General features: G+C 39.7%; 1 long non-coding RNA gene across 1 annotated transcript; it reads right to left on the reverse strand.

Moving 5' to 3' along the window:
• Nucleotides 1-3,625: 3,625 nt before the first annotated feature.
• LOC107838398 (uncharacterized) lies at nt 3,626-24,564 on the reverse strand. The gene is made up of 4 exons (XR_001664458.1): nt 23,959-24,564; nt 20,370-20,375; nt 5,735-5,745; nt 3,626-3,636 (listed from the first exon to the last, which is right to left on the reverse strand). It is a non-coding gene; the product is annotated as an uncharacterized LOC107838398 (long non-coding RNA).
• Nucleotides 24,565-24,978: the final 414 nt, after the last annotated feature.

Below are 24,978 nucleotides of genomic sequence, written 5' to 3' on the forward strand. Positions count from 1 at the left end.
AAACCACCTGAAACCACCTCTAAAAAGCTTCAAACTGCTTGTTTTAATACTTTAAACACCAAACATACCTTAACACTCTTTAATGCTCACAGTGGAAACCGTCTAAACATTTGCCTCTTAGAGGTGGTAAATGTTAGCTTTAACTCTTTGATCTTTGAGGAACAACCAATCAGTGCCAAGGAAAATGACTGATGCATCTGGATTGGCTGCTTTATTATTCTACTGTTTTCTAGAATAATCTTCAATAAAATGGTTGTGAAATCAATTAATTGATTAATTATACTTTTTTTTGTCTCAAACATGCCACCATACAGGAAAACCTGCCTGCGCTACCAGGCCAGTTGCTGCACTTCTTCTTCCTGGATGTATTTGGACACATCCAACTATTCTCACCCATAAATGGAAAAACAAATCCACTTTTTGGCTATGTAAACACTCTGCAGAAAAATACTGGTTTAATTAATTTCCCTTTATGATAATGATTTAATCTTAGGCCAATAAATAGTAATTTTTGCAGTGCATTTCATCCCCCTAAGTGAAACCCCAATATTATTTTTTTTGGCGTTGAGACGGGGGCAAACAGGATGAGCGCGTCATTAAAGCCGCACATCATCAACAGGCGGCGACTCGGGGAAAAGCATCCAGTTTGTGAATAAGTAATGACTGCCCGAGATCACAGGAACCTAACACTACAACAAAACAAGTTAAGCACAAAGCTTTGATAATGACTGTTAATAATTCAGAGTGTGTAATTATCGCTTTACAGGAAAGCACGATGGCGGCAGCTTGCTGTAGGGATGGTGGCAATTAAAGATGAGAGAGATCAGGGTCAACGGATCAAGGAGAGGCAAAGCAGGGGATTGTGTTGAGAAAGCAGACGATGGCCTTACGAGATCTGGTGAAAGATTAGACAGATGGACTTTTAATATCTTGAAAGAAATGTGCAGTAGATTCTTGATTATGAAGCCAAAATAAAGGAGCTGGATGTGAAAAAGTTTTTCATAAAAGGAAAAGTAGCAGTAGAAGTAGTAGTAGGTGTTGTGCAAAACAGGTCTGGACGGTACCAGAAAATATAAAATTGGGATTGTATTGCAAAAGATCTGACAAATGCTTGTGCTTTAGCCATCTATCTTACAGCCTTTACATTCAGTGTTTGTACAAAGAGCAGCTACAGTCTAACTTTATCGCCTGAACACATGACATTTGAAAGACACTGACTGTCCTTTTGCATCCAAGCAGTCATTTTGTCTGCAGTATTGCATAAAGTGCTACTGAGATGCTCTGATGTGCAGACATCAGTAATATCCGTTAATCTTGGAAGAGTTATGAGGTCATTTCCAAACAGCTTTAAGTCTTATTCTCAAGTAGAAACCATTTAAGACATCTGTCAATCTTAGAAGTGGGCTTCCCAGAAAATTCACCCCAGGTCAGATGTGGATGCTTAGAGATTGTTTTTAAAAAACCCAGAGCTCTTCAATTGGTAAAAGAAACTGAACATGTATAGTTTTTTGTTGGAAGGAGTGAATGATAAAACCTCGTCTCTCTAAAACGAGTTTGGCAGAAAGTTTTAGGTCAGCAAAGCTGAATCTGACAGAACGTAAGACGTCTGCGACCTTTGCACCTTAAGTTTAATGAAAATACTAGGAATTCCTCTGTTTACCAAAGTTTGATGTGAGGACATCCGAGTCACAGTTGGAGCTTGGACCAATGTGTTGTCAATGAACCGAAACACATCAGCAAACTAAACTAACATATAAGTATCTTTGCATCAAGATTTAAGAGCTTGTTTTAACTTAATATGAACTCCTTAATGTTGATGATAAAGTACTAGTTCCACTTTCAGATCTTTTCAGATATAATATGACATTTTTAATCTGCCAGTTTAACTAGTACATCAGTATTAAGGAATTACTGAGTTAAAAGAAGCGCCACTATCTGGCTTAAAAAATACTTTAAGTTAGTTTTATTTTAAATTTATCAAAGTATTTGCAATAGAAACTATAGCAGAAGACTTGGTAAGGTTTTGTGTTTTTTCAGTGTAATCGAGGTTCAGACCTGAAACTGACCTGAAAAAAAAGTCTGCAAACCGAATTTAACATTTTGAAAGACGGCTGGGCCAAAATCCACCAGGAGCAAACTGATCAAAAACATCTGCTGTGTCCCGATCTGTTAAAACCTCACATTTTCTTTATGTTGCATCCACGAGGTCTCTGTCTGCGGAGGAATCTGCGACCTACCACTTCCTCAAATCTGCCTCCCTATTGTCCCAGAGACCTTGAGTTACTCCAGCCAAATGTCGAGGTTTCACATTTGCAACTCAAAACTAGTCGGATCAATGGCATATGTAATCACGCCTGTTTGTCATCCTAAGATTTGAATTTCACAATGTCTGTGTGGAGCAGAGAGGTAGGGAGGAAAAGGGAAAAAAACCCTGGAAAGATGTCAGACGTCTCTCAGAATCTGTCTTTCAACAGCTTCACGATCCTCTTTGACGCCAAAGGGCATTCACATGCATTTGGCGGCCATTGTTGGCAGCAAAATGACTAATCATAACATCATTGACGTGTTTTTTTTTTAAACTGCCTACAGACGACAGTACCATTGACAACCTTTGCTCCCATCATGAGAGAAAGAGTTAATTTGATCATGATGACACCAGTTTCTCTCTAAAGGCCCTTTTCAGGCCAGCCGCAGCAGCTGGGGCTGGAAAGAGCAGGCGATGGGATGAATCCTCAGCACTGATAGATGGAGAGGAGAAGGTGGAGGGGGCGTAAATAACAAGAAGAGCCGTTATTACGGCTCCATTTAAGGAACGAGAGGGGTTTCTGAATTGCCCTGGATTGCGATCCTGTGCTCCTTCATTCCTATGTAAGACCCTTGGAGCGGCAGAATGGGCCTTGGGCCAGTGCGAGGTGCTGAGGGTGGAGAAAGAATAAGATCACAATTGCATTTTGAGCCCAAAGAGGCAGAAACGAGGAACCGATGAGCCCCTAATTGCCAGATGGTGAATATTTTCGCTCCCTTTCAGCAGAGCATTAATTGCAGGGCTGCCCGGGGGTTGAGACGTACTGATCAGTGTGGCAGAGGATTCTGACCCTGATTATCCCCTCAGACTGGGGAGACAGTCAGGGGTTCAGGGTGGTGGGGGGCATGAAGGTGTTTAGGGGCCAATCATTTGCCTATTGAGCCACCTGGGCCTTGACATTTTGGGGCTTCAAGTCGGAGGCCGCTGATGATGAAACTGGGTTGAGGGTCTTCTGGGAGCGAAAGCAAGAGGGGTGTTATGAGTTTCGGCAGGGTGGTGAGGGGCAAAAAGACCACCCCGCCTGTCATCTTCTCCCCTCCCTGTCACCCACCTTTCCCTCCTCCTGCTCCGCCTTTCCCAGCCCCGAAGCTCCTCGTTTACATATCTCCAAAAGATGTAATTGAATTAAATAAAGCTTTCCTTCGGGGCAGCTGCCACAGCTGCTGTTTGTGGCATGTCAAAAGGCCCGCCACTTTAAGAGCACTTACATATGCTCCAAATTAGCAGGTCAGATAGGCGGACGCACGATGACAGAGCCACGGCTGCCAGCGCGACAAGGAGCCCACAGCTGTGAGCAATTCACCGTGCAGAGAGGGGGCTCTTTAAGACCTCTGATTATGAAGGGCAGCGGTGCACGTGCTCATTCACATACACACATTACCAGGCATTCATGTGTGCCGACACACACGCACGCACGCACGCACGCACGCACGCACACACACACACACACACAGGCGTCCACATCGCTACAGATGTAGAGACTGAGGTCACTGCAACAATTAGGCAAACTTTTGTCTTTTAATAAAAAAATTCCTTAAGAAAACAGGTAACAATTAAGGGAAAACTTGGCAAGTGGACTAACTGATTGAAAAGTAAGGCTCGAAGAGGAGCATTATGCAAAATTCCAATTCTTTTTGTACTTCCATTTTGGTTTCTACTGCTTCTAAATACAGACCAAGAGCTTAAAAAAATAAAATTTTGACAGTAAGTTAATATTTTTCAGTGTCTGGAAAATGAGCCATTACACAAACCCCCAGAATAGAGGCGCTACGCCGTTACCTAGCAACCCGAGCAAAGCCTAGCTCGTTACCTAGCAACCCAAGCTGAGCTCCAGGATGTTTGGTCAGCTGGTTTTACCACTCTATGAGCTGTACAATGGCTGCTGGAAAAGACAAATATTTTGTTGTTGACTTACCATCCGGAAACCACTTGCTGCATTCTTGTTGGTTGTGCAGGAGGCTCCACTTCTATTTTTCAAAGATGTACGGTTGTGTAATTGCACATCTGTTTGCAGCGGTTTTCACATGCCAACAGCAGCTTATTTGGATTTAAAGTTACAAGAGGCCCTAAAACGGCTCATTCTGAAAGGAGCTAGAAACTGATCAAATAAAATGTCGTCTAAAAATGATCTAGAGCAAAAAATGTAGTGAACATGTTTTGTTTATCCCACAGACTTATCCTAACCTGTGAAAAGAAGCATAATAGGTTTAAACACAAACTAGTCTATCATTTTGTGAACGTATTCAACCTGCCACCTAAAGGCATGTAGCAGATTTTCCTCTAAGCTAACTGCCATTTGAGCTTTGTTTTTAAAAGTCCAGCAGTGCATGTTTGTTTCAGAACTCCTCACATGCAAATGGTTGCATCTCTGAACAGTTTAAATCATCTGGAAAAAGAGATGCACTGGGGATAACTCCAGGTGGGTCACACAGTAACCATTTATTGGTTTTTAATGGAAATCTATTTGAACACAACAGACTTTAACTAAGTGGAGATTTGATAATAATGTAAATGAACGATTACAATGGAAGCCCAAAAGAGATTCAAATTTTTAAACTGCTCTTTTAGACTGGTAATGTGTTCTAACAACAACTTTAAATCTATTTTTAAAACAGATGCTCTGCTTTGGTGGACATGTTTCTAAAACAACGTGACCAGCATCCACAGTAAAAACAAAAATACAAATATTGATCTTGGTGAGTTAATTTTGAGGACAAATTTAATTCACATTTTCTTTCTGAACTAGCTAACTAGACTTTGACTATACCACTAAATGCATTCTGTTGCATTTTGAAGCATTCACAGCTGTGTTTGGGTGGCTGTCCTCACATTTCAGTCTGGAATATTTTGGTTTACAGTGGAGTCTAGTAACTGCACGGTTTTGAGGTCCAGTGGCTGCAAAAGTATTATACCAGAAATCCTTTGTTTTGTTACGTCCAATTGGTATATTGGTCAATCATTTCTACTTCTTGGCTCAGGATTCGAAGTGTTTGCTTGCTCTCACAAATGCAATGTTCACTCTTGGGAAGATTGGCAATTTTCTCACAATTTTCTTCTTTGTTTCTCCAGAAGTAAGACAGAAAACTGGACATTTTCATAAGCAATTTGTACCTTGGGATGTTAGTCAAAATGTATAAATATCTGAGGGTATTTCAGAGCTTTTTAATTCATTATTTGTTATTTAAAAATTAATTCAGGTACGTAATTGCTCTCTAGCATCTGTTCAAATTGATTGCCTGTAAAATAATGAGATTAAGACCATGAAAATCACCTGCTTGGGTTTAGACATTAAAAAACCAAGTTGTGACGGTTATGTTTCACTTCATGGCCACCATAATATCGTCTCCTGGTTACACTGGAACCATCTGTGAAGCAAAAGGAAACAAATCTTTTCTCATGCATAGGTGGACACATTGCTGTGGAAGAAACCAAAACTTATTCTCTTCATATTTTTTTGTTTCTTTTTCAACAAACTCTGAGTTTGACCTACTAACATCAGTAGACGTGTTTGTTGTGATGCCCAATCTACACTTCCTCTACCGTCCCAGATCTTTCTCTTTCTCAAGTCCGCTCTTCAGAGCTTTAGGTGAAACAACAAACAGCAGCATTTGTGCTGCAGCAGAACTGCTCTTTATAGTCACTTTTCATGTGTTGAGCAGGAATCATAAAGTCATCAACACTTAACTTCGTTTATGTATCGAGTAAGACACGCCTGTCTTATTGCAATCAGGCGTTGTGAACAATCATCTAATGACTTGTCACTCAAGGTCTGTTGGGCAATTATGTTGCATTTGCATGGTAGTCAATGATGTTTATGACAAATAATCTATGTCTTAATTGCTTATCTGTTTTCCTTAAGACTGAAGTGTACTCATGATTAGATGTGATGAGCTGAAGACTCAGGTAAGAAAGTTAAGATAAAGTTGACTGGTTATGTTTATTTGCAAAGGATTCCTTTTGTAGTTGGCTAATAAACAATGAAGCTAAGTTTTGGAGGGAGGTCAATATTTACATATTTTTTCTTTATAAACTTTATCTTCTAAGGAACAAAAGTGAGTCTCTTTTAAACAAATTGTTGTATAATGATTAGACTTATCCAAGTCTTCTTCGTTGTAAATCACCTTTTACACAAGAGTTCAGTTTACTCTTGGTTCCCCAAATTACGTTTCTTCTGTACCCAAAATGCTTCAATTAAAATCTACATGCTTTGGGGCCAAAGCCTCACCAGGCAAAATAAAGAGTTAGCAATACTCAACTTTAAAACTGAAACCACGAGTGAAAGCTTTGCTCCAAAGAATCACTTCCTGACCCCACTGAGGGCGTGTTGTGACACATCATGGTTAATATTAGAGCTTTATACTGCACAATTTGAGCATCTGGTTTATATTCAAAGTCTATGTGGACGTCAGTCGAAGGCGCATCGCGGCACGTTTCATGCGTCTCTTTGCGATTGAAGCGTTTTGTCCAACGCGTCCGACGCTGGAGTTAGAAAATCTGAACTTTTTCCGCCGGACGTGGAGCGTCAACCAATCAGAGAGACTCTGCTGTGTGACGTAGCGGCCTGTGGTTGGTGTCCTGATGCGCGTCAGCAGGTCATCAAACTGGACTCAGTTGAGATGAAAACAGCGCTGATAGCGACCGTCGTCTCTGCACAGCTAGCTTGTGAAACTCACAAAACATCTGAATTATCTGGTAAATTCAAACACGCCATGACGGCAACATTCTGTTGATTTCAGTGAATAAAACCCAGAAACTCTGTATTTCATCTGCTATTGTTCAAAAGTAAACGGGAGAGGAAAAAAAGGAAAGAGGCTCTAACGAGCGTTGTCCCGTTATCAGCCGCCACCTTCGTTTGTTCAATAACTGAACACAAAATGTTCAGCAAAGACAACCGAGCCTCCGTTATGATTTCAGAAACATAATATTTTGGTGTTTCGTCCACCTTAGTACAAAGAGATCGTCAGCGGAAAACAACGGCTCGTCTATAGTGAATGTGACATGAGTCTAAAATGTCAAGCATTAGCATTAGCTTCTGCTACCATAGCGGTTTAGCATCAGCAGAACCAATGTTTATGATTTGGGTTAGTGCCACAAATTAGTAGTTAAATGTGGACCAGATGTATAAATTGGACCATTCCTTTCCAGCTATTGGCATTTTGTTTTTGAATATCGATGGATTAAACACAGTCACAAGTTAGCATTATGTCTGTCATTTTCATTTATACTCTTATAGCCGATATGAGCTGGTGAACCACAGACCTTAATTCAGCTCATGGTTGTCAAACAGAATGTAAATAAAACAAATATGGAGCCTCGTTTCTTAACTACTGACCCTAATTCAGACCATCGGGGTGTTTCTGTGGTGGACAGGAAGCCTGTGACTCAGCTGTTTGCCTGAAACATTTGAGAATAATGGATGTGAAGGCACACCAAACAAGGACCTTTAAAAAATGCATGAGTGCCCCCCTCCCCACGTGAAAACCTCCCTCTCCCCCCTCAGAATAGAGCTATCACTGGTGCCTGTTATCTCCCCGAACCCCCAGGTAGAAAATGGTAATGATACCACTTAACATCGCTGCACATATGGAGGGAAAATGGAAATGCCAACAGCACCTCAACTATAAAGCAAATCAAATTGAAATATTAATCCGCTGATTAATATAACATTATGAGGGCCCATTCTCTTTGTTGTTAAACAACAAAGGGTTGCAAAATAAGCAACTGCCTAAGAGGTAAGGGGTTTAAAAGAGTCCCACAGAGGTGCTAAAGCCCCTTTCAAACATCATTACTCTGCATAATGCATTCCCTTCCACAGTGCTGAGATTTGATATTGATGTTTACTCATTTATTTTTTAATTAACGCTCGTTGTTAATGAATTCTTTGATGAGAGGCATTTTGTAAATCATTATCCTTGGAAGAGGAAAAAAAGGGATGGATTGCCGTTACCCTTTATGCTCGTGACAGAAGAAAAGATGCAAGGTGTAAGGGGAAAAAAGTTACGAACAAGAAGCGGGGTCATTGTGTAAAGTTTGTTTTTTGATGCGTTGATTTTTCTTTTCCCCCTGTTGGTTCGTCTTGTTGCTGTTTTTTGTTGTTGCGTCGTATCTACTTGGATGAGCCGTAAAGTCGACAGGGACAGGGAGCCTCTGTGGATACTTAGCTAATTGCAGGAATATAACTCGAGGCTTTCAGGGAGTCGTTGAAGTGGGGAGGACGGACGCAGTTTCATCCACACAGCCCTCTGTGGGACTCCGTCCTTTCCTTCCTCACCACTGGGGATCTCTGTGGAGGACATGAGGTAGACAGATAAACAAGGGAAGTTTGTACTGGCAGTTTTGTCACAGCTGCTTTAATGTAGCACTATTATTACATTTATATTGTAAAAATTACATACAATTACCACCTGGGCCTTTCATTTTCATAATGGTGATAATAGTCAGTATCTTTGGTCTTTTTTCACTGCTTACATCTAGAGCTGGACAATAAATCAATAACAATATATGTAGGGATAGACATGTGATCATTATCAATAGGCTACATGTCTGCTAGAATATTCAATATTCAATAAATAGAGTATTCACTGAACTCTGATCCAGAACCGCACAGCATTCTGGGGGATGTAGGCAGATGAGAAGACTAGTCGCTCAGTTTGTCACATCCAGCTAAGCTAGGTTGGTGGAACCAACTCTCACTCACTGGTTACCTAGCAACTCACTTATCCTGTGGTTACCTAGCAACAACTTGATGAGTAACTGGCACAGCAGCAGTTTAAGGTTTTGCCACTGTCGCGCAACTGCTTAAAAATATAAAACAACAACAATGGCGTAAAGTGAAAACTGGATAAAAGACGAAAAGCCAGTTGGGCATTATTTCAGATACTTAAAACAAAAACCTAATCAATAATTATCTATCGATTTCTCTTTTTGCTCATCTGGACATGCATCAAAATAAAAAAAAAATCTAACAGCTGTTTTTATAATGAGCATATTGAGGAAAAAGGAAATAAAAGCAATCAGATATGAAGCATCTATGGATCCCTTAGCAGCGCGACGTCCCGTTTGCAAACTGCCACCCCAAACTCCCTGCTGGGGGGCAAAAAGCTGCTGGCTGACAATTACTGCCTCTGGTTTAAATGATCAATAAGACACACTAAATCTTAAATGTATGCCTGATGTATAAAAGGAAAAGGGATGCAGTGCGTTGCTACTAACTGTTAACACGAGCTAAACTACCTCAGAATGTTAGGAAAAAGTTTTAATTAAGAAAAAGAGAGTGAGAGGGAAGTAGCTCAGTTATGCTAGCTTGACTTTGATGACCTTGACATGTAGATGTAATGTGGAATTTGCTGTTTTGGTTCAATTGAAAAATAATAAAAAAGGTGACCTAAAAACCAACTCACTCAGATCAGATCAGGTGTTTAAATTAGCTAACTTAGCTAATTAGCTAATAGCAGCTGTAGCTAATCTACCACAGCCATCACTTATTAATAATCACAAAATGTTATTCTGTTTTTTGTGTTGGAAATGTTTGAGTTTTTTTTTTTTTTGGTGTTGAATCTTGAAACATTTAATGGCCTTGTTGCCAGTTGTCATGGCAACGAGTCTGAGCGTAGTGCAGCACTGCGCTAAATTAATAACGCCCGTGTCTCCAGGTTTGATTTTTGTAACGGTAGAACAATCTGCTGCGTCAGAGCGTAGAAATAGTCTTTTTTGCCCTCCATCATTGATGTAAACAATAACATGTAAGGAGTCCATGAAGGCTGCAGGTAAATACAGGTTAAAATTGATCTAATTAGGGTTTCACATTAATAAGAAGATGTTTGCTGTGTTTAAGGAGTGCCGGTTTGTGATCCTCTAGGCGAGTCTCAGTGTGAGGTTTGGACCAGTTGGCCACAGATGAGTCTCAAGCCCCCAACCCATCTGGAGCCACCTTGGAGATGAAGCAAAAAACCTGGAGCGTGTCCATCTCTTGGCAGAGCCGGCCCGTCTCCGTACATACAAGTGCGATTGTCTCTAATCCTACCAAAGAATTAATTGGTTAATTGGATCAATTAGATGTCCCAATAGGTTCTGATGATGTGCGGTAGGCGAATCAAATGGGTGCAAGTCAATATTTGAAACGACTGTGTGGTTGTTGTAAGCAGGTTGTCGAATGTTGAGAGGTATTTGCATCTTCATTATGTGTTATTGGGGCAATTTCTGACAAATTCTAAATGTTATTTAAAATTCGTCTAACTTAAATCATGCGGGCAATTTTTCACGTTTGCGTCACTCGACGGCATTATGCAGTGCTTGTTTTCGGAGACAGAAGAACTATTTTCATGAGTTATGGCATTTGCAGAATCTCAAAGATCGAGCTGCTGTTTTTCTTCCTTCAAGCCAGTTTTAAATGGAGCCAAACTGCACGGCTTTAAAGGCACATTCATCAAAAAGCGAGTGCGCTGCAGATGCTGCCACTTTTTCTTTTTAGGAAAAAAAAAAAAAGATTGCAAGTAGAATTATGGCTTTTCATCAGCCGATAAATTTCACTTGTGATTAATTGCAACGCTCACTTTTGGGATCACTTCTGCACAAAAGAGCATTTCTGCTTTGTAAAATTCATATAAAAGAAATGCAAATCAATGGTGTTCTTGGCACCAAACATATGCTGCCACAATGCCAACAAGCCTGCCCCTGACAACCCCAGCTGGGGGCTTGTAAGACTTGCTCTTGGCACAGGACGTTTTTTTCCACCCGCTTTGCAAATGATCACCAATTAATACGAACAGCATCCAATTCTAATTTTGCACCTGGTAAGATTGTGAGTGTCTTCTAAAGCTCTTCTAAGCTATCGATATAAATGACTCCCTTTTGGGGGAAAAAATAAAAACGATGGCAAAAGTCCATAACTGGGAATCAAAAAGGGAAGAGTCAGAAAGTTGCTCAGCTGTTTGAAACATGAAGTTTTTGACTCAAAATGTTTGATTTTACACCTTCTCTAAAACAAAAATCCACTTTTTAATGCCCCTTTGCGTTAAAACTTTGAGAATAAGGACATGTTTATCACTTGGTAATGCAGCAGCATCCATCCATGTGATGAATCCCACACACTCCCTAAAAAATACAGACAATTCAAAAGCATCGCACGTCACTAATTGCTCATCAGAGTTTCCTAGCGTCTCTCTGTCTTCTTTCTCCCTCCATCTCTCACTCTGAAATTGATACTCGCCATACGACTTATGATGGATAGGAAGCTTTAATGAGCTCTTACAAGCAATTAAGTAATCAAGAAGCCCTGCTGCTGCGCGCTGGAGCTAGCAGGAGCGGTGACAAACGGAGAACCATCAGCTGGGTAATCAGCGTAGGACACAGTCACCGCTGCTAGCCACTCCCTGACAGAGGGGCCAGATTGTCCTGTTACGCCTGGAAAAATACTCTCTGAACTTTACAACTCAGACCATATCAGGTTTGAGGCTCTTAGTATGAAGAGTTTGGCAGGAGGACTTGAAAGAGCAAGGATCCACAGATGAAGAAAGTGCAACTTCTGGGTCATGAGCGACTCGATTATTGAGCCACAAGAGATTTAGTGAAGGGGAACGATCAGCAGCGGAAGCAGATTCAAGTCAATCCTCATTAGGTTAATTAAGATAAATGACTGTGCCATGAAAAATCCCCCCAAAATAAACCAGAGGATACAGTATAAATAATCTAAATGCTCATAAATCATCAGATTCCTTTGTGCATTAAAGTATAAACTCCTCACTCTGGTCATTTATTCAACTTATTGAATCCTGGTTAATCAGGATTAAAGTTTATTTTTATAGCATATTTACAACACACAGTTCAACATAACAGCTAGACAAATGATAAAACAAGAAAGAAAATTAAATTTGATCAAAAAAAGCAATAAATATATTTTAAAAAAAAGATAAATTAAAAACAAGACAAACTTAATTTCAGTTCCAGCAATTTCCCAATATTGCTGGAACTGGAATTTTAAGGGGAAATCACTTTGTTTTTCATATTCAGAAACTTCATGCACAATTACATCTCATTTCTTTAGCTATGAATGTAAAACGTTCATAATTTATTGTAGGTACAGCAGACAGGCTGTAAATGTGGAACCTAAGAAGCGTCACAGCAGAACCAGAAGGACATGGACCAAAGTGAGGCGTAAACTTTAATATATTTTAAAGTCTTTTATGTTCATTTTATATTAGACAAAGTTTTTGATCAATAATTTAGAAGATCAAATTTATTTACAAACACCAATAATCAGTCAAACTTGTTTAAAAATACGTTGCTGTGTTCTCTGTAATTTATTTAGAGTTGAAGTAAAACTGAGTTGATATTTTCACTGACGTAGAATCAAGTACAAACATTTTTCGTCCTGCTTTAGAGGAGATACCAGATGGGTTTTTGAACAGCTGCTAAGAAAACTTAACCTTAAAGTTAAAAGCCTTTGACTAGACCATCAAACTCAAGGCCTGTGAATCCGACCTGCCACAGCTGGTAAAGATAAAAATTCAAATTATTTCATGTTCCATCCTCGTTTTCTCTGATATTTACACTTCTGATGGATTGTTAGCTTCATTCCAGTACCAAGATTATAGAATTGTAGTTTGTAATTTCTGAGAAGAACTAAATTAGGTTTGGGTATGTTATTTTACACTTATACTTCAGGAAACCCTGGTTTTAAACTTTCTCTCTGAATTTTGTGGTTAAAATCATCTGAGGCCTTCAGGGAGATTAAACGACACATCAGTGACTTTTAAAGGCCACAACTGCATTGAATCTTAGACTTTTTTTTATCGTTTTGCTCAGCGGTTTGAGCTCCTCGCATGTGATAAACAGTCGTCGTTGTGACGAGGAAGATGAAGTCTATCTGCGGGATCTGCGCTCCGTGCTCACCTGGGGCGTCTGAGATGGCGGGCTCCGTGTTCACAGCTCGGCGTTCTCACCCATCCACAGCATGTTGGGCGCCCCGGGGCAGCACGACACCTCTCCCACACTCTCCTGAATAATTCTGCCCCAACCATACGTCTTGTGTCTTTTTTTTTATGTCTTTGCAGGCCTTGAGATAATACGTTTCACATTGCAAATCAAATATGTTGCTTATTAATGGGGCGACTTTGGCGAACGCTACCTGCAGAAATGCCGGAGGGGGGAGCTAGAAGAGAGAGGGACGCCGACAGTGTGGTGGTGTGTTTTCTCTCCTCTCTCACTGTTTCTCTGAGAACAGGATAAAACAGCTGAGGGTGCAGATTTTTCATTGCTAAACTGGCACACACTGAAGTGCTCACATGCGCTGTATGGAAATAAGAAGAGCCAGGGTGTGGTGGGTGGCTATGCTGGAAAATTAGCGAGAGATAAAGTATTTTTTTCTGGTTTCAGTGGGCCGCTGAAAGCACCAACACAAACAAAGCCTCGTGTTTGGGTGGCAACAATGACAACAGTGCCAGTTATTTTCATTAACTACCATCTGGCTCATTATATTCCTCCCTATTCAGACATGGGCCCATGCTCTGTACACTTTGTTTCTTTCATGAAATTATCTGAGAAAGCCTGCCTTAACGCACAGAGAAGCTGTCGACGTCTGCATGTGGAAACGCAGAGCGAAGCCGCGCCGTGCCGCTAACTTGGCGTCATTTCCTCGGATTCCGTACAGATTGCACCGGCTAATTATGATCTAATAACTGGCAGACTGTCTGTTTCAATATTATTACAGGAAGAGTAGGTTAAATGAATAGCTCATCATCTGCCCCCTGTATCAGTCATGTTGTTTTAATGATCATAATTCCACCATTAAATCTTAATAATATGTCAAGATCATAAGGGAGACATGTCAATTTGGGGGCTTCAATGAGAATTAAGCCAAGGATTGCCGAAGTTGAGCCTGTTTTTTCTTTCCTGGAGAGGCCTGATTTCGTTAGCCGTGTCCTCACACAGCAGCAGCAGCACAGCAGAACCAGAGCTGTTTCTCAATCTGATATCCGAGTAATTAATTTCTAATCTCTGATTGATGTGTTGATGCTGAACCGGAAAGAAGCAGGGGTAAATGTTGCTAGCGCCAACATTCTCCAAGCACATATTTTACATTCAAGCCATGAGATTCTATTCAGAAAGATTAATCACTTAAAGGAAACAAACAAACCGTTTCACACGCAAAAAACAACTGTTAGGTGCATGGTGAGCTATATGTAAACTAATTTAAACATTTTCAAAACTTTAAAGGTGGCCTGTTAAGCGTCCTTGAACAGGGTAGGATATGTTTACGGGTTAAATACATTTTTTGCACAAACTCTTTCTTAGATAATGAGATTTTAGTTTGCTCAGTTCTGACTATTTCGACCACCTTTTTTGCCGCCGCTGGCCACACCCCTCAGCTCAACGTTTACGTTTGTAATCTCTTTGAAAAGCAGAAGTAGAGCCTCATGCACAACCAACGAAAACACAGCAAGTGGGTTCTGGATTGTAAGTCAACAACAAAACACTTGTCTTTTCCAGCAGCCATTGTGCAGCGCATACAGCAGTGAAACTAACGCAACAAATGTGCTGGAGCTCAGCTTGGGTTGCTAGGTGACAGGCCGAGGTTGCTAGGTAACAGGTAGTGCCTGCTGATTTGTGACATTAAATTCCAGAGATTTTTCAAACTCATTTCCAAGACACCAAAAAACATGAACTTATTACCATAGGAAGTGGCAATAGGTGTTTTTTTTAAGTGCCTGGGTTGTTTTCAGAAGCAGTAGAAACCCAAATGGAAGCACAAAAACATGCAAAATGTGAATTTTGTATAGCAGATGACCTTAAAGCATTTACTAAGAAGGTTTATAGTTGGACTTCTATCTCCATGTTTTTGTTTTTTGGGAACAGAGAGATTGGGAAGACAGGAATAAATCATACAGAATTATTAAGTTTTGATTTTAAGTGAAAATATTTAAATATATATTACATGTACAATATGGACAAAAACTCGTGTATAGGTATTTCCACACAGAATTGCTAGACTGAAGATCAAACTACTGAACATTTTGCTTTCTACTCCTCAACCCAGATCTGGAGAAAACCCAAACACTGACGGGAAAACAAGTCAGACTCCACACAGAGATGATCCACTTTTATAAGAAACTCATTTCTAATAAAACTTTGTATTTAAGTTCAAAACATTGTTTTTGGAATTAAAACATAAAAATAAATGCAGGAGGATAATAATTTCTCAGAAGTCTCTTTGGTTCATCTGTTGGAGTCTCAGGCACATTGGACTTTGAAATCAAGCCAAGAACCTCAAGAATAGATGCTTTTTTGGATGGACTTCTAAACTCTCAACAGGACTTCGCCGCTTTGAGGCAGTAACCTGTCTTCTAATTACTGATCCCTCAAGGATTTTTGCTTTTTGAGGCAAAGTCCCGTCCAAGAAAAAGCTGCTGGAGAAAAGAGAAAGTGTGGCAAAAGAAACGAAAAGGGGAAATCTGATGGCAGTGATGAAACAGGAGGGAGTTTGAATAAGACAATGGCTCTGTGAAAGAGTCACACCAAATAAACATCTGCAGTTCAATGCGGTGGTGACTCGTTCTGGCTCGAAACGAAAAACGACTCTGGGGCCATCAATCTAAATCCACTGGGCGTCCGAAGGCGGCAGCAGATGAATGTGTGTGTGGCTGCGTGGACAGTGGTGTGAGTGGCAGTGCAGTGACTGGGTGTACCCTGCCCCGAGGTCTCTGCCCTGGTCAGACATATATATATATTAGTGGGTGTGAATGAGTCCATTGAAGGGTGGCGTGCCGGAGAGTTAGTGAATGAGCATTGTTTAGATGTTAAACACCCAATGAATGTATTGATGGACAGTCTGTGTACATTGAATCTAAATTGGACTGGAGTTCAACTGACAAAGCCTACGTATAGTAAGATCACCATGACATCGATCGATTTGTTTCTGTACAGGTTTTAAAAGGTGCATTCACACCAGTCCACTTTAACCGAACTCTAATTCATTTATCTAGAAAGTTCGGTTTGTGTGGGGAGGTGTGAATACGCAAAAACAATGAACTCTGGACCGCCTACAAACCAAGGTTGAAATAAACTACTGAGGTTTGAATCTGTATGTGAATGAAAAGCAAACAAGACTCTCCAAAATCAGGAAGTGGACTATGAAGCAGGGCATTTTGGGTAAATACAACCAAAACAAAGCACAGGTTTAGCGTTAGCAGGAGAAATGGGTCGTAATCTTTCACCAAAGACAAATGAGAAATCCTAAATCCGCTAACGCCACTTCATTTCTGTTCACATTTTGTGAAGAAGGAAGTTGTGCTCATGTTTTTTTAAAAAATGTTTTTGTGTTGTTTCGCTCAATGGTTCTTGGTGCAGCGCCACCGCAGGCGAGGATGGGAACAGTTTTTTTTAAGGGTTTGGTTCATTTGACACAGTGCAGTATGAAAGTGAACCACAACAGCTGAAAATGTTACAAATGTTGCAGCTTTGGTCCCAAATCAAACCGAGTCTTCAGGTGTGAAAACATCTTAAGAGCTTAAAGAATTGTATGAACACATTGGAAATAAAACACTGTGTTATTTCCCCATTTGGGATTTTAATGGTTCTGACTATGGGTGTGACCATTACAAGTCTTTTACTGCAAACCAATAACTGAAGAATCTATTGGTGAAACATTTTTATTGAACCAAGAAAAAGTTTAATTGTCCATAGTGTATCCTGGTTTTAAGCCATTTGTGATGCCCTTGTTACACCACAGAGCTAAGTTGGTGGGTAGCACAAAGTGACCAGTTTCAGTGGTAATCCAGAATATTTTCTTCATAAGGTCAAAGAGCCATCAGTGAGTGGCGAAAACTCACCAGGAAAACACAAAGTCTGGTCTTTTTTCCAGTTTTATAAAATACTGATGATTTGTGAAGTTCAACAATATCTTCAACATGTGAACATTATTTTCCAGGCACATAGTGCCATTTTATATTTATAAAACTCCTACTGTTTCTGAAAGGAAGTCATCTCAACATTGCTCCTCTATTAACCCTTTAGCAACGTTTTTACTGAGAAGTGGCTCGCATAATGATCTCAGCTCCACCAGGTGTTTGCTAACTGCTACTAGCTAGTCTGAAGGAGCTCAGAGGGGCGTTTGCTCAGTCAAGCTACAAAGTTAATAAACTGCAGCTTGAAGGAGGAGCTTCGTCACTGAAGGCAGAGCTAGGTCCACCCAGTTGTTTTGGGCAGCTGAATGGTTGACATGGAGATTAACAGATTACTCAAACATGCATGAAAGAATAGAGGCAACACTCCAGGTTTGTTTTTGATGAGGGAATAACATTATAACATGATGTAAAGCATAAAAAAAGCAGATTTTACATAATACTGCCCCTTTAAAAAAATCCCATGGGTCAGTGTAAAATAATGTAAATAAAAAGCGATAAAAAGACTATCTTTCCATCTATGCACAAAAACCCATCCTGCTGTTGAAGTGGCCACCTAAAATAGAGCGCTGGCAAAAATAACAATGTCGTTCCACATGCTCTAATGCCAGTTGATCAATAGTAATTACCTACCTGTGGACTTGGCCAGTGGAGCTTCGGTTGCCCCTGGGGGTTTCACTGGAGACAGCTCACAATCCAGTCCCAGGTAACTCCGTAGGACAGACCTTTTAATTGCTTTGTTCGCTGTGAGTAATTGAGGGTTGGAGCACGTTTGCCACGAGGAGTGTGACTTCACTTGGCCTCCGTCTAATTAATCCCGTCACACAAGCCTTCTGCCTTTAATTTTCACTTTGCACACGGCATCGTGAAGTGCGAATACAACTGGAAATATAAGTTGGTAACTGTATACGGCACGCTGAGCCAGATGCACTACACATGCAGCCATATGGGTAGACAGGGAAGTGTTTGTGTGTGTTTTATTTCTTTCTGTGTGGAGGAACATATTGCCAGACATCATTTTAGCACAGCAACTGTCCCACTGCTCTGATTTGATCTCATTTACACACCAGACCCAAATCAGATCCGCGGAACTGTATCAATATGGTTTCATTAGCATACTGATTCATCAGCTGGTTAATTAGACAAATTTCCTATAGACTGATTATGCCTCCTGGACCTCTTGGTGTGAAGACGTATAGAGTGCATTAGTAATTTAATTATTCCTTCATACAAGGCGGGTTTTAAGTTTGTTTTTTTTCATATTATTCAACCAAAGTCAAACTGTTTAGAAATGTGCATACAGGGAAAAGGGAACAAAAAACATCTGTTTTGCTTTTACGAAACGCTCACAGAGCCACACTTTTATGCAAACGGCCTCCGTGAACAACAACGGTACAGTTTCCATCCAGGAGTTATGAACCATTCGCCTTATTGTTATAGAACTTATTTAGTGAAGAATAGTTCAAATACATGTAATATTAATACATGTTTTTGTCTCCTGCAGATACAAAAACTGAAGGTTTGTTAAAGAGAAATGTCTGAGGCCATATCTGCATGAAGAACAGTAACAAACTCTGGACCAATCAGACAAACATGGCCGCCCACCAAGGCTGAGGGAAGGATTTTAGTGTTTGTGCTGGAGCGACCAATGCTAAGCTAACTAACAGGTAAGACATGAAAATTGTCCCTAACAAGTTACAGACATAACTTTATATTCAAGCTAATCTAAGATTAGAGTAAGGAAAGGTGCCGCTCTTTTTCTGGAGAAATTATAATGTACTGCTGCTGTAAATAAAAACACTAATTAAACTCAGACCAATGACACATCAGGATCACACAGAGACGAAGACGAAAGGTTCGCCGTCGGGTTGTGACAAGAAGAGACGGACGACATGAGGCTGAAGACAAATGACAACAAAATGTCACAGCTGCAGCATCGAGGGCTGGTTCAGGCAGTTTAGCCATCCACAGCCCTTTGAGCCCCGATGTGCTTCATTCGAAGAGCTGAGATCGGTTCTCATTGACACGTGACGAAAATGGCATCATTTTGTTCTCAGAGAGGGATCCGCCTGCCGGACTCGACACTGGTCGGTCTCTAAAGCTTAGTTAGGTAATGACTAGTTATATTTACTCAGCTACATTTACTTGATTAACTTTTTGAAAACATTTACTTAGTAATTTTACTACGCTGTACTTTTTACTTTTACTTGAGTAAAAATATGTTGAAGTAGTGCTACTCTTACTTGAATGCAATTTTTGGGTTCTCTACCAACCTTCGGTTACCTAGCAACCCATTCATTCTGTGGTTACCTAGCAACAAAGTGGTGAGTAATTTGCGCAGCAGCAGTTTCAGGTTTTGCCACTGTGACTCAGAACTGCTTAAAAATAAAAACTGGATAAAAGAGGAAAGGTCATGTCACCATCTTTGACTTATTTTATTTATTTAAAACAAACAAAATCAATAATTACTGATGTCAAATAATATGAAATGACATCTGTTTTAGAAAAATTATGTTTCTTTCAGGTTGGTCAAAAGTTTTTTATTAAAAGAAACTGATTTGATTTGTACACAAAAGTATTTTGCCTGATTTTGTTTGTTTTGTTTTTTTGTTTTTTGTTTGCTACCTGTATGAATTTTTCTAATTTTCATCCTCTACCAAAATGTATACACTAAAACTTTGGTCTGTCTGATTATCTAATTTTGAAATATTAAATGATTCATGATTTGATCAGTTACTCTGCATTTGATCAGACTTTTTCAAGTACTTTTTTATTCTTACTTGAGTAATTTCTTGGCTACTTTTTACTTTTACTTGAGTGAAGTGCATGTGTATCATATCCACCTCTGCCTCTCTGCAACTCTGTTTAAACCGAACAAAACTGTATAAAATTTGGCCCTTTTTGGACCAAAATTAGTGAAAACTTTGTATTTATCGTTTTTTCTTCCACACTAGTATCAGACCAGATATATATTTGAAATTTGGCAGAGTTTGGCCCAGTAAAATCCAAACTAATGTTTGTGAACACTCCAATAAGTTCAGATTTTGTCCTGTAAGTGGCACCTTTTAGCTGAGAGTCTGGTGTTGATATGAATTAAGGAGTCGTCTCCACCTGCAGCCTGATCTGTGGTTCACAGGCGTCACACAGCCGAGGGTTTTTATTAGCACTGCCACCTTCCTCTGCATGTCACCTTCACCAGCGCTCATTACATGCGTCAGACTTACAGATTCATATGTTTGGCTCTCGGTTTTCATATTGAAGGTACATACTTTACAGCAGGGGTGTCAAAACTCATTTTTGTTTTGGGCCAAATCAACATCATCAATGCTCTTAAAGGGTCAGTTGTGCCAAATGTACTGATAAAACCTGTTCACAAACTGTTAAAGTATCAATGAATTTATAAAATTAAATATTATTGAGCATCTTTTCAATCCCTCCAGGATTTTGCGATTGTTTTGTGATTTTTTTGCAATAATAATCAAAGTGTTTGTGGTACTAATTTGGAAATATTTGTGCTTATTTATGTCGGTAAATGCGACGTTTTATTACTCACTGTATAAATCATGGACTATAATCTGACATGAGTTAAAGCTGAAGCAGCTGTTTAGGACAAGTAAAGTTTTTGACAATTTTTGATTAAAAATCTGCAATAAACTCCCAATTATGTATTAGTGGAAAAAAGTGCTGGGTTTTGTTTATTTTGTGTGCATTTCCATGATAATTCGCAAGAAACTGGAGGGACTGATTGACTATAAAGTAATGAAGATACCTGCCAGGATGAACCTTTATATCATTTCATCTGATAACTTTATTATGTTCCTAGGCTTTGTTGCTAAAATGTGCTGCACAAATAATCTTGACTTCTGTTTTAACAGTATTTTTTTAGTCATGGCTGGAATACTTTACAATACATTTAAGATGTAACAACAACCAACTCAGGGGTTACTAAAAACTTACAGATGACCCAAGAAGATTCACTTTGATCCAATTGTCTTCGAAGTGTTTTTTAACTTTACATTTTCTTTGTGGACTTTATTTTATTTTTTTGTTGGTTATCGCTGGTTTCTTTATGGATTTTATTTTTTTATCGCTGGTTTCTTTGTGGACTTTCCAGATGGTTTGTATCGCAGAACCATCTGGAAAGCTTTGGAGAGGCCTGGCAACAAACAAAGAAGAACAAAATTTGAGCGCTTGGACAGAGTGGGCTTACTATTACTGAATAAAATAATTTTTTTATCCTGCATGAAGGAAATATGGACATGCACACTTATTTCTTACTCTACATTTAAAACTCTTTTTCCTTCAGGCTCAGTCTATGCAACCAATCCTGTTTGGTTTTACCTGGAGAGAAATTTCTATTATTAACTGTTAGTGAGTCATAGAAATCAACTGAAAGAGAGGCAAAGCTATGTTTTCTCTGATTTAGAAGTAAATTCAGACATATAAATATTCCTTCTAATCTCATTTTTGTATCTCTTTTAAAGGTGCAGCATGTAATTTTTTATTAAAAATATGTTTTTTTTACATATTTGTTAAAATTGTCTATATGCTGTGACAGTATTTTATAAGAAAGTCAAACTCTTCATCCTGTGCTTCCATTCAGAGATTTGCCGCTCAGTCAGAAACAACGAATCAGAGCCAGGAGGAGGGTCTTAGTGCTGTCAATCATGCTTGTGTATGCTGTTTCTCTCGGCTATGCTGCAGTAGATCTTGTCATGAATGCTAAACTAGTTAGCATAGACAAGAGATAAATGGTTTTTCTGTAAAGATAAGTTGTTTCTCCACCGTTAACCATATTGAGCAGCGCATACATGAGCTTGATTGACAGCACACTAAGACCTTTTTTCTTGCCTGTGATTGGTTGTTTCTGACCGTGAGCGGTGCATTTCTGCAGATTGGTGACAGTAGGACTGGGAGATGGTGGTAGAAGCTGGAAGGACGGAAAGAGCGTGTAACGTAAACACATAAAATGGGAGAGGACACAAAGGAAGAAGTAAATCTGTCACGATAACAAATTGTCCCAGAAGTTATTACGATAAACGATAATATTGTTTTAAGACCAATTTAAAGTAATATAATGGTAATAATATGATGTGAGAACACATTGTCAACGATCATTGAACTTCAAATTCTAATGAACATTAAGCACTGGAACTGGAGGAGATTTAAAAATATCCAAAACAAACAAACAAAACAACAGAAACAACAACCACTTAAAAGTTCATAACTTGAAAAATAACCTTATCATATTATCTGAGTGACACTTTGCTGCAGCGAGGCAGAGCGAGGCAGGCGGGCCGCGGCAGTGCGATGGGCGCCGGCAGTGCGATGGGCGCCGGCGCGTTCTGGTGGCCGTGCAACAGTATTTACAGGCTGCCATCCTTCTGTTCGCAGAGCATCTGAAGAAAGCAAACTGCACTGTTGCTCACACTCCCCGATCCCGTTGTTGTCATTGGCCGGCAGCCACCAGTCGCGAGCCAACTGAGTTAACAGACACTTCCGCTCAGCACATAAGGAACCATCTGTTTTAAAAAGCCAAAAATAAATAAATAAAGAGCCCCCTCTCTTTTTTGCTCTCGCCGTTTTCCTCTCCCCCCTTACTCTTTGTACCGCAGGTCTTCAATATAGAGCTCCACTATTATCTTTCACCTTACTCGCCGTGATTTGCAATCTACAGCTAGCCAGCAAAATTACTGCTGTGTCTACACTCAATCTCTACTAGGCTTTATTGGCCTCTCAAATTGAGTCAAAATGGAAAAGTAACCAATTTCTTATTTCAGAAAACTATTTTATTTCATCAGTTTTCCTGGTAAATAATAAACCTGTTGATTTGTTTTCTGCTCTGACTACCAGCTCTTAATGCTTCATCAGAAGCGGCACTGGAGCAGTCATTACAGAGACACACAACTCATTTGCGATTTATTGGATATTAGCAAGGTCAGCGTCATATTGGAGCCTGATGTTTGCAACATCTTGAAAATCACGCTTGCATGCACCGTCTTGGCTGCGCCGGGCTCCTCAGACGTGCCAGCTTGTAGCTAAATAAAAATTGGCGGAGGGACGTTTGAAAAAACATATTGTCCTGGCTCAGCGCTCGCTCCCCCTGCACTCTGTTTGCCAAAGCAAGACGCCGGGGGTCCGGAGTGAATCTCCTCGCACATGACCGGTTTGGTGGTGGTCAGCTTGCTGCCGCGGCCTGACCCTGCAGCCTTTGTGTCTCTGCATTCGCTCAGATTGTAGCGCATTTCCTCGACTCGTCCTTGCAGGCGATGCTGGAAGCGAGCCACCTGCGCTATCACACTACGCCTTTGTTTCTCAGGAGGCTTATGAGGAGAAAGGAGCGCTTGTTTTGCAGGTTTCGTGGAGTGACAGAGATATCTTTGTCACTCCTATTTATTACATTTTTGGGAAGGGAGTCCTAAATATGTCTGTTTACTGCAGCAAGGTCTATTTTTTTCTTTCTGGAAAACAGTTTTCTTTTGGTTGTTTGGTTTGATTGAAAGCTGCGGTATGTAACTTAAAATTATCACAATGTCGTGATAGAGAGAAAATCAACCTCTGCCTTTTCCCTTTGGTCCTTTATGAACAAATACTCAGCTCTGTCAGAAACAGTCAGAGCCAGGAGGAGGAGCTTAGCATTGTCAATCATGCTCTTGTACAGCTTCCTCCTTTTTTAAAAAACATTATTTTTATTTTAATTTTCATACATTTGTTATATTCTTAATGATTGAGATACAAAGCAGAAACATGACACACACATATTTGTACATAAATAAACGTATGATCTAAATATTTAGTCAGGAACAAATGACCAAACAGGCAAACCAACCAGACAAAACAAAGAGAAATAAAAAACACACATAAAGGCTCTCAGATGGTACAATAAGAAAAAACGATTAAATTTCCAAACACCAACAATTTTCTTTAATCTTATTTAACAGGGCCTCATCTATCTAATTAATTACCTTCATCTACGTGGTTTTCTTCTTCAACAAATGAATAAAATGAAGATGAAACCTCCTCAAACTTCTGTTTTTTGTACGTTAGTCTCTCCAGGGGTAAAGTTGCTAACGTTCGTCTAATCCAGCCTCCTCCGTTCTTTCTGCTACGCTACAGCTAGCATCAAGCTAGTTAGCATGACCACCAATGATGGCGGATAAAGTTTTCCTGCAACAGTAAGTTGATCAGCGCGTACACTATCTTGATTGACAGAACTAATAAGACCCCCCTCCTGGATCTGATTGGTTGTTTTTAACCATTTCTGCAGACTGAAATAACAGCAGTGGGATGTGGAGGATCTCAATCTTTTCACAGATTATCTGCCTCATATCAAACTGTCACAACATGAAATCAGTTTTAATATGTAAAAAACATATTTTTATAAAAGTTATAGATTTGCTGCTTTTCCAGTATTATTAAAAACATACTGATGTGTTTCAAACAACTTTTCCCATATTTTAGCATTCTTTAAGTCTAATCTTCAAGCAATTCAAAGGCAGTGAAAGATGACACATGAAGAAAACTGACAGTAAGCCTTTGATATTGAATAACTTTTAGGGGAATAATCTGATTTAATATAATTACTGCTGCAGGCCATAAATGTGTACATGAGTACAGAACAAAAACGTGTAAAAATTAGTGTTGTGTCATCCAGTTTAACGTGTTATCTGATTCTGTCCCTCCGGCAGCCATATTGGATTTCTAAGTCAGGGTTTGTGAGAAACTTCAGCTCCTCAGTTTATTATTCTGACTTCAAGAGCAGAAGTCAAGGTACAA

Source organism: Poecilia formosa, unplaced genomic scaffold, assembly GCF_000485575.1.
Source record: "Poecilia formosa unplaced genomic scaffold, Poecilia_formosa-5.1.2 Scaffold250, whole genome shotgun sequence".
NCBI classification, from domain to species: Eukaryota; Metazoa; Chordata; class Actinopteri; order Cyprinodontiformes; family Poeciliidae; genus Poecilia; species Poecilia formosa.